An 8788-nucleotide genomic window follows, 5' to 3' on the forward strand; every position below is an offset into this window, starting at 1 on the left:
TTGAACTCTGGGGTAAAATATATATGAGAATGAATTATTTTTTTAAGGCTCACAGAGGCCAAATGGAATTTATATGTATTAAAGTAGACATGCAACACCTGTAGAATCCTTAATGTACCATTTTTTTAGCCCAATCAATGTACATTCCTTTATTCTTTTTTCCTCTCCTGGTGCGACTGAAGGCATTAGTGTTCTGAGGGTTTCCAACTATCTTCCTGCTCTCCTAACAAGAATGAGATGTGGGAAACCAATTTGTTTTAATTAAGGACTTTTATGCTAGGCGACATAGCACAAGATAATATCAGCAGGGAATTATGAAATCAAAGGATCTGTAAATGAGACAATGAACTGGGCACAAGAATGATGGGAGGTAAAAGCAAGTGTTGTCGCGGGGAATGTGTGTGTCCGGAGGGGGGGGGCGTTGCTTATCAAATTGTTGTGCTATTAAAAACCATCATGGGATGAGGTTCAGAAAAAGGCAAAATGAATACTTGTTGGCTTGACCAAAGAACAGGAGTGCACCAGCAAGAGGACTTGATTGGTGCATGATATAATTTAGCTGAATGGTCACTTGTCTCCACCTCAATGACACGGAACATATATGCCTTATATTTCTAATCAGGGAGGGTAGGGAGGGAGGATGGTCAAATTATCACATTTGAGAGGATTCTACAGATGCTTAGCTTACTAAGTGATGGTGTGCACATGTAATAAATAGTTGGTTGTCTGCATTCATTTATGATCAGACACAGATGTATGCTAGCTACTGGTTTACTCTGAGGTTACATAACACCTTGGTAAATTACCACATTGAAATGGCTATTTGTATTACCCATGGAGCTGAGGAACTCCAATCTCATCAAACCAGTTCTCCGAAAGTCAACTTGTGCTAGATCTCTTACTATGTTCCTCAAAGACCTGTCTGCTAAGCAGAACAACAGTTGATTCCCCATTTGCTAGGACGAAGTCCAAGACTGTTCCATTCCTACTGTTGACTTCATGGAACAAATTTAATAGACAAGTAATAACTGGTCTAAAATTATGGCTATATGTTACACAAATGGGTAATTTATGTAATATCTCATGAAGAAGGGAAATTATATGGCAATTTGCACTGACACAGATTCACAGTATATATTATTTTTTCATAGAAGATTGATGGTATCACAGAGGTGGCATTCCTTGAGACCCAGTGTAAAGCTGGAGATCTGTATGTGGAGAGCTCTCACTGTCATGTAAATTGAGGCTTTTTAAGAAACCATTCATTCTGAGAATTGGACTTACTCAGAGCAAATTGCAGATATTTCCTTTAACTATGCCTACTTGCATACAGGAAAAAAAAAGCTTAACTGAACAAAGCTGCTCATGAAAGGGTAGCAAGGAAGGAGAACTTTTAGATGTCCTTTCTATTTGTGTGGCTGTAGGGGCTACTGAAGTCTGAGATAAAAAGAAAAAAATGAATTGAATGACTTACCATTCTGGATATTCCTTTCCAATTTAGACTACACAGGTAGCTGTATAGTTTAAACATAAAAACCAATAAAAACCCATGCTTTTAAAAATGATTATTACAGCATATGCTTCATCAGATGCATCCTTAGTTTCAAGTACGCATATACACCATTTTCTCCATTGTTCCTATCGATTCCCAAATGGATAGAATTGAACTTTTGTATATTGGTGTGTTCTACACTTGAAAGAGAACATGAGAAGAGCACAGTTGGATCAGACTATGCTAATATCACAGAAGAAAGAATCAGGATTCAATGTGGCCTTAACAGATTGGAGAGCTGGGCCAAAACTAACAAAATGAATTCCAATAGGGAGAAATGCAAGGTTCTCCAGTTAGGCAGAAATAACCAGAAGTAGTAGCACATGCCAGTAAAGTAAAGGTAAAGGGACCCCTGACCATTAGGTCCAGTTGTGACCGACTCTGGGGCTGCGCGCTCATCTCGCATTATTGGCCGAGGGAGCCGGCGTATAGCTTCCAGGTCATGTGGCCAGCATGACAAAGCCGCTTCTGGTAAACCAGAGCAGCACATGGAAACACAGTTTACCTTCCCGCTGTAGCGGTTCCTATTTATCTACTTGCATTTTGACGTGCTTTCAAACTGCTAGGTTGGCAGGAGCTGGGACCGAGCAACGGGAGCTCACCCCGTCACAGGGATTTGAACCGCCGACCTTCTGAACAGCAAGCCCTAGGCTCAGTGGTTTAACCCACAGAGCCACCTGGGTCCCTCCAGCACATGCCAGTAGTACATGCAAAAAGGATATAAGGGTCTTAGTAGACCACAAGCTTAACATGGGTCAACAGTGTGATGCAGCAGCAAAAGATGTTAATGCTATTTTAGGCTACATCAACAGAAGTATAATCCACCTTATTCAAGGGACGTAACAGTACCGTGCTATTCTGCCTTAGTCAGACCTCACTTGGAGTACTGTGTCCAGTTCTGGGCACCACAACCTAAGAAGGATATTGACAAGCTGGAATATGGGTGCAGAAGAGAGCAACCAATACAATCAAGTCTGGAAGCCAAGCCTTATGAGGAACAGTTGAAGGAGCTGGGTATGTTTAGCCTCAAAAAGAGAAGACTGAGAGGAGATAGGATAGCCATCTTCAAATATCTTAAGGGCTGTCACATGTAAGATGGAGCAAACAAACCTGTTTTCTCCTGCTCTGGAGGGAAGGACTTGAAGCAATGGATTCAAATTACAAGGAAGAAGGAAGAAGATCAGGAAGAACGTTTTGAGAGAAATAGCTGTTTGACAGTGGAATGGATTCCCGAGGAAGGCTGTGGACTTCCCATCATTATGTTTTATGTGCCAATATCAATGTCTGTGCTGTGAAAAAGCAACCACATGTTCTCCAGCTGAGAAGACACTCCAGGGGACCCTGCTTGCAGATGAGTAATGAGATAAGGGGCTGCTCTGCATGTCAGTAGATGACCAGGTGTGTTAGCAGCAAAAGGGCATAACCTCCTTAAAGACAAGACAATTATAATGAAAAACTCTTTTTTATGCTTTGATGTGCTCCTGTCACAGAGAAAAATTAAATTTCATTATTATGCCTTATCATTGAATTCAACCCCCAGCTTGAAATATTTCCTAGGAACAATAAATTACCTAGAGTGCAATTTTCTGCAAATAGTGTCAAGCGTGCTGAATGATCTTAGGATAGGACCACCCACAGGCCAGAAGAAAATTAATGCTAATGTAGTTAAAAGTAATAAAGGTTTAATAAAGGCAAATTCACTTCATAGACAGATTACACTATTTGTTTATCAATTAAAAGAGCTTTTCCTGAGGCAATATTTTCCATAAAGCAAAATGTCAGAGCAGATATCTTGCTGAATTATTATTTTATTAGCGAAAACAGTAATGGTGTCAAGTACCCTTCTAATATGTGTTTTCAGTTAACACTTTTCTTTGGAAGAGAAGTACTTGACAGAATACCAAACTTGACAGAATACCAAACAGCCTTTAGATTACATAGACCAGGCATCCCAAACTTCGGGCCTCCAGATGTTTTGGACTACAATTCCCATCTTCTCTGTTAGCTAGGGATCATGGGAGTTGTAAGCCAAAACATCTGCACCCACCAAACAAATTTGAGGCGTGTGAACAAAGAATTTCTTGTGCTTTGCTGTGCTGGGATTTAGGAATTATATTGAAGCTATGCAAATAGAAGAAACTTGGTTCAAACATGACTTTCTCCTAGGATTACCATATGTTTGGAATTTCCCAGACATAGCCAGCAATCGTCCATCAGAAAAGGTGTCCGGGCAGAAATCACTTAAACAACCAGGAAAATCTGGATGTATGGGCCACAAGGGCCATCCAGTCCAACCCCCTGCCGAGCAGGAAACACCATCAAAGCATTCTTGACATATGCCTGTCAAGCCTCTGCTTAAAGACCTCCAAAGAAGGAGACTCCACCACACTTTTTGGTAGCAAATTCCACTGCTGAACAGCTCTTACTGTCAGGAAGTTCTTCCTAATGTTTAGGTGGAATCTTCTTTCTTGTAGTTTGAATCCATTGCTCCATGTCCCTAAATATAAACCTCTTTGCCAATTTTTATTTTTATTTTTGAAATATGGGACCCCTACTTTCTCTTGCATTTGCCAGCCAATGAAGGAGAAATAACATTTGGTCCTAAAAGATGATCCTTGAGTCTCCAGCGCTTTGTCCACCCTAGCCAGATCCAATATTCTATCAACCTTTTATGGTGTGCATGCACACGAAAGCTCATACCAAAATAAAAACTTAGTTGGTCTTTAAGGTGCTACTGAAGGAATTTTTTTTATTTTGTTTCGACTCAGACCAAGACGGCTACCTACCTGTAACCTTTTATTTGTGTGCTAATTCACAAAGGTCCTAAAAAATTTGGGTCCAAATTACCTTTTGGACTCCCTGGTTCCTTATGATATATTCAGAAATATTCTGATGGGACACATTTGGTGGTCCCTGAGGTTTCGTTGACCTTCACAAGGAACCGAGCTTCTAGTGTGACAGGCCCTGCCCTGGGGGACTCCTTGCCAATGGAAGACCAGCATGAATTTTCTCTGCTTTCCTTTAGACATCTATTTTTTGACTTTTGTTTTTTTTAAAAACCTCCGCTGTTCAAAGAAGCCTTCGGAGCAGTGTGTGTGTGATACTAACCAGTCTTTATTGATGTTTTAATCATGCTACTGTAGTTGTTTTGTGTTAAATATATATTTGTTATGTTATATATATTTAATGAAAGAGTGGTTTCTAAATATTTAAATAATATTTAAATGAATAAATAAGACTACCAATGGCTCCAACTCTTCAGAAATACTGTTCTGAGACTGAATATTGTCTAAAGGTTATTCTGTTGTTCTTGAGTTTCTTATCCCAGCCAGCCAGCTTGTTCCCGCAGAGCTTATCCTACCTCCCATCTGGGCTGAATGACCATCCTCTTCTTCCACATCCTATAGTTATAATATCTTAGCTCAGTCCTGCCACATATGCTTGAGCTATTCTTGTTAGCTTTTGGCATCATGAAGTCTTGAGACATCCTGGATGTTTGGTGCATCCCTAAATGCTGCCTCCCTCCTGCTGTGTTTGTGGATCCCGATATAACACAGGTAGAACGGACAATGACGCACATTTTTCCCCATTCAGAGGGAAAACATCGCTCTTTTTGGATAACAGATGTGAAGGGATTAAAATGACATCTGGAACTCCTCTACAGCAATTGGGTGTATTCCAACACAGTTAACTCCCCTGTGTCTGCCAGTAGTAAAAGCAAAAAAGAAAAATCAGGGGGGAAATAGATGTTGGGAAGAAAAAAAAAAACTTTTCTACGGACATCCCTTCCAACTCAGAGACAAATTTCAGGTCTATATTTCACAGCTTTCACTAGATCTGTTTAGGTAATTAGCAGCCTTGCCCCAAGGCTGCAAAGCACGTTCTGGTATTCTCTATCAGCCCAATGACAGTATTGCAGGTTAGATCAGGTGACAACAGAACCTCTGAGGGTCCCTATTTTCCAGGAATGTCCATGATTTAAAGAAGCTGTCCCTGTTTCTGATTTGATCCTGGAATGTTCCACTTTTCCTTAGGATGCCCCTCCTTTCATTGGAAAAATGTTGGAGGGTATGGAGTTATCCGGCCCCTGAAGGCAATATTGTACAGGGAAGGGGTTTTTTTATTTAAAAATGTTTAATGTTTTATTATGTTTTGGAAGCTTCCCAGAGTACTGGGGCAACCCAATAAGATGTTTGGCTATAAATAGTAAAATGATCATTATGCAAAGGAACGTCCCTATTTTCATTGGAGCAGGGTGGCACCTCCTATTTTGGCTAACGTGGCAAAATGGAACGTACCAACATTAAAGGCACAGAAGTCCTGTCCTCTGTTGAGTCTGGCAACCCTAACTGGCCCTGAGTCAGCTTGAGCCACCATGGTACAAACATTGCCTTCTATTAATTTCTTGCATTTAGATGATGTAATTAACATGGAAAACATGCTTATGGGGTTATCCTAGTTTGAACCTTACAGCAACCCTGTGAAGTAGGTCAGGCTAAGGGAGAATGGTTGACCCAAGGTCACTGAGTGAGCTTCATGGCTGAGCAGGGATTTGAACCCAATTCTCCTGAGTCCAACGCTCTTTACTGGGGCTGTTACGCAAGCATCAATTGCTTTGGAATTGGATCAGACACCTCCCGTTCTTCCCTGAATAACATATAATACCCATATTACATTCTCAGGGCAATATCTACATGGACACACATAGTAGGAGGAAACTAAATCACTACGTGCAGCAGATCATGAAATCAGCCTTCTGAGCGATATGCAGGCTGATTGTTCCCAGCATGTGGCTTTGAGACATAAAACCATTTTATAAATTTGTGGATATTGGTACATTTTCATTGTGCCGAACATTCCAAAGCGAAATCGGGCATGGTCAGAACTCAGGTGCAAGAGCTGTTTGTGCAATTGCTAATGCATTATCAAAACTGAATCCTGCATAGCTACAGCTATGGCAAACAATTGACTCTGCAAAAGCAATAGAGAAGCACCTGAAGATCGTGGGGACAGCCACTCATAAATGAGAAAGCTCCAAATTAGCAAGTAAAATTTTACACACACACACACACACACACGTATATATATATATATATATATATATATGAACTTTTCCCCAAGAATTGAGAAAACATGAGAAACCTGAGCTGGCACCAGAGCTCTGCTGGATCAAGCCAAAAGCTCATCTTGTCCCATTCTCACTGTGGTTAGTCAAGTCAGTACCTATGAGACAAGCGGAACGTGAGTGCAATAGCTTTCTCCCTGTTTATAATCTCCAGTCTCTTATATTCAGAGGCATGTCATATTGGCACATTGCCCTCAATCCTAATAGCCACTGCTAGCCCTGTCCTCCATGAAATTGTCTAATCTCCTTGAAAACCACCCAAGGACTCAGCTACATTAGTCAAAAAATAGCACTTTGACTGCGTTATAAACATGCAACACCAGAAGGCGCTGGACAGCAAAAAAATCTAAGCGATTTTTCCATAGCACTTTTTTCTCTTGTTATAACGATGTGATTTCTGGCTTATTTGTAGCGTTTCCCCCCTGTGTGTAGATCCACCCCAAGTTGATGGCTAGCACTACATCCCTTATGATAGCAAATTTCATAATTTAATTTTATGGAAAACCATCTCCCTGCTAAATGTCTGGGGTTTAATCAATTTTTGCCTTTTTCTGTATTGTGTTTCTTGCATTCCTCTTAGAGACGATTATAGTTTGATCAAATACAAATTGTTTAAAATAAAAAACAAGCCATTTGGACTAGGTGATTTGTTGGCTTTTAATTTGTCAGGCCCTTAACTTCATCTATCGACACCACAATCTACCTCAGCTCTTCCTGAAATTACAAGGCAAACCTTGTAATTCACACTAGTTTTACCAACAACGCATTAAAGATGGACTAAATATGGTTGTTGTTGTTATTATTATTATTATTATTATTATTATTATTATTATTATTATATTTATACCTTACCCATCTGGCTGGGTTTCCCCAGCCACTCTGGGCAGCTCCCAACAGAACACTAAAAACAGAATAAAACTTTTCAGAATGTTTCACACAACCCAACAGCTCAACAAGTTAAATGGGTTACATGTATCAAATGTTTGTGGGGTGGAGAAGAGAAAAAAAAATTAAAGAAGAAGAAAATTGGTAACTGGTATCTAGAAAAAGCCCCCTTCATGGATCAATGCCTTGTCGTGGCGAAGGGGCTTGAATAACTCAGAGAAGCTATGAGCTATGCCATGCAGGGCCACCCAAGATGGACAGGTCATAGTGGAGAGTTTTGACTAAACGTGATCCACCTGGAGAAGGAACTGGCAAGCCACTCCAGTATCCCTGCCAAGAAAACTCCATGGACAAAGACAACAGGCATATAAAAGTTATGACGCTGGAAGATGAGCCCCTCAGGTCGGAAGGCGTCCAACATGCTACTGAGGAAGAGCGGAGGACAAGTACAAGTAGATTCAGAGCTGATGAAGCGGCTGGGCCAAAGCCGAAAGGATGCTCAGTTGCGGATATGCCTGGAAGCGAAAGGAAAGTCCGATGCTGTAAAGAAAAATATTGCATAGGAACCTGGAATGTAAGAACCATGAGTGGAGGTAAGCTGGATGTGGTCAAAAATGAGATGACAAGAATAAATATCGACATCCTGGGCATCAGTGAACTAAAATGGAAGGGAATGGGCGAATTCAGTTCGGGTGACTATCATATCTACTACTGTGGGCAAGAATCCGGTAGCAGAAATGGAGTGGCCCTCATAGTCAACAAAAGAGTGGCAAAAGCTGTAATGGGATGCAATCTCAAAAATGACAGAATGATCTCGATACGAATCCAAGGCAGACCTTTTAACATCACAGTAATCCAAGTTTATGCACCAACTACCGGTGCTGAAGAAAGTGAAATTGACCAATTCTATGAACACCTACAACAACTTCTAGAAATGACACCAAAGAAGGATGTTCTTCTCATTACAGGGGATTGGAATGCTAAAGTAGGGAATCAAGAGATAAAAGGAACAACTGGCAAGTTTGGCCTTGGAGTTCAAAATGAAGCAGGGCAAAGGCTAATAGAGTTCTGTCAAGAGAACAAGCTGGTCATCACAAACACTCTCTTCCAACAACACAAGAGACGACTCTACACATGGATATCACCAAATGGGCAGCATCGAAATCAGATTGATTATATTCTCTGCAGCCAAAGATGGAGAAGCTCTATACAGTCAGCAAAAACAA

Source organism: Zootoca vivipara, chromosome 10, assembly GCF_963506605.1.
Source record: "Zootoca vivipara chromosome 10, rZooViv1.1, whole genome shotgun sequence".
NCBI classification, from domain to species: Eukaryota; Metazoa; Chordata; class Lepidosauria; order Squamata; family Lacertidae; genus Zootoca; species Zootoca vivipara.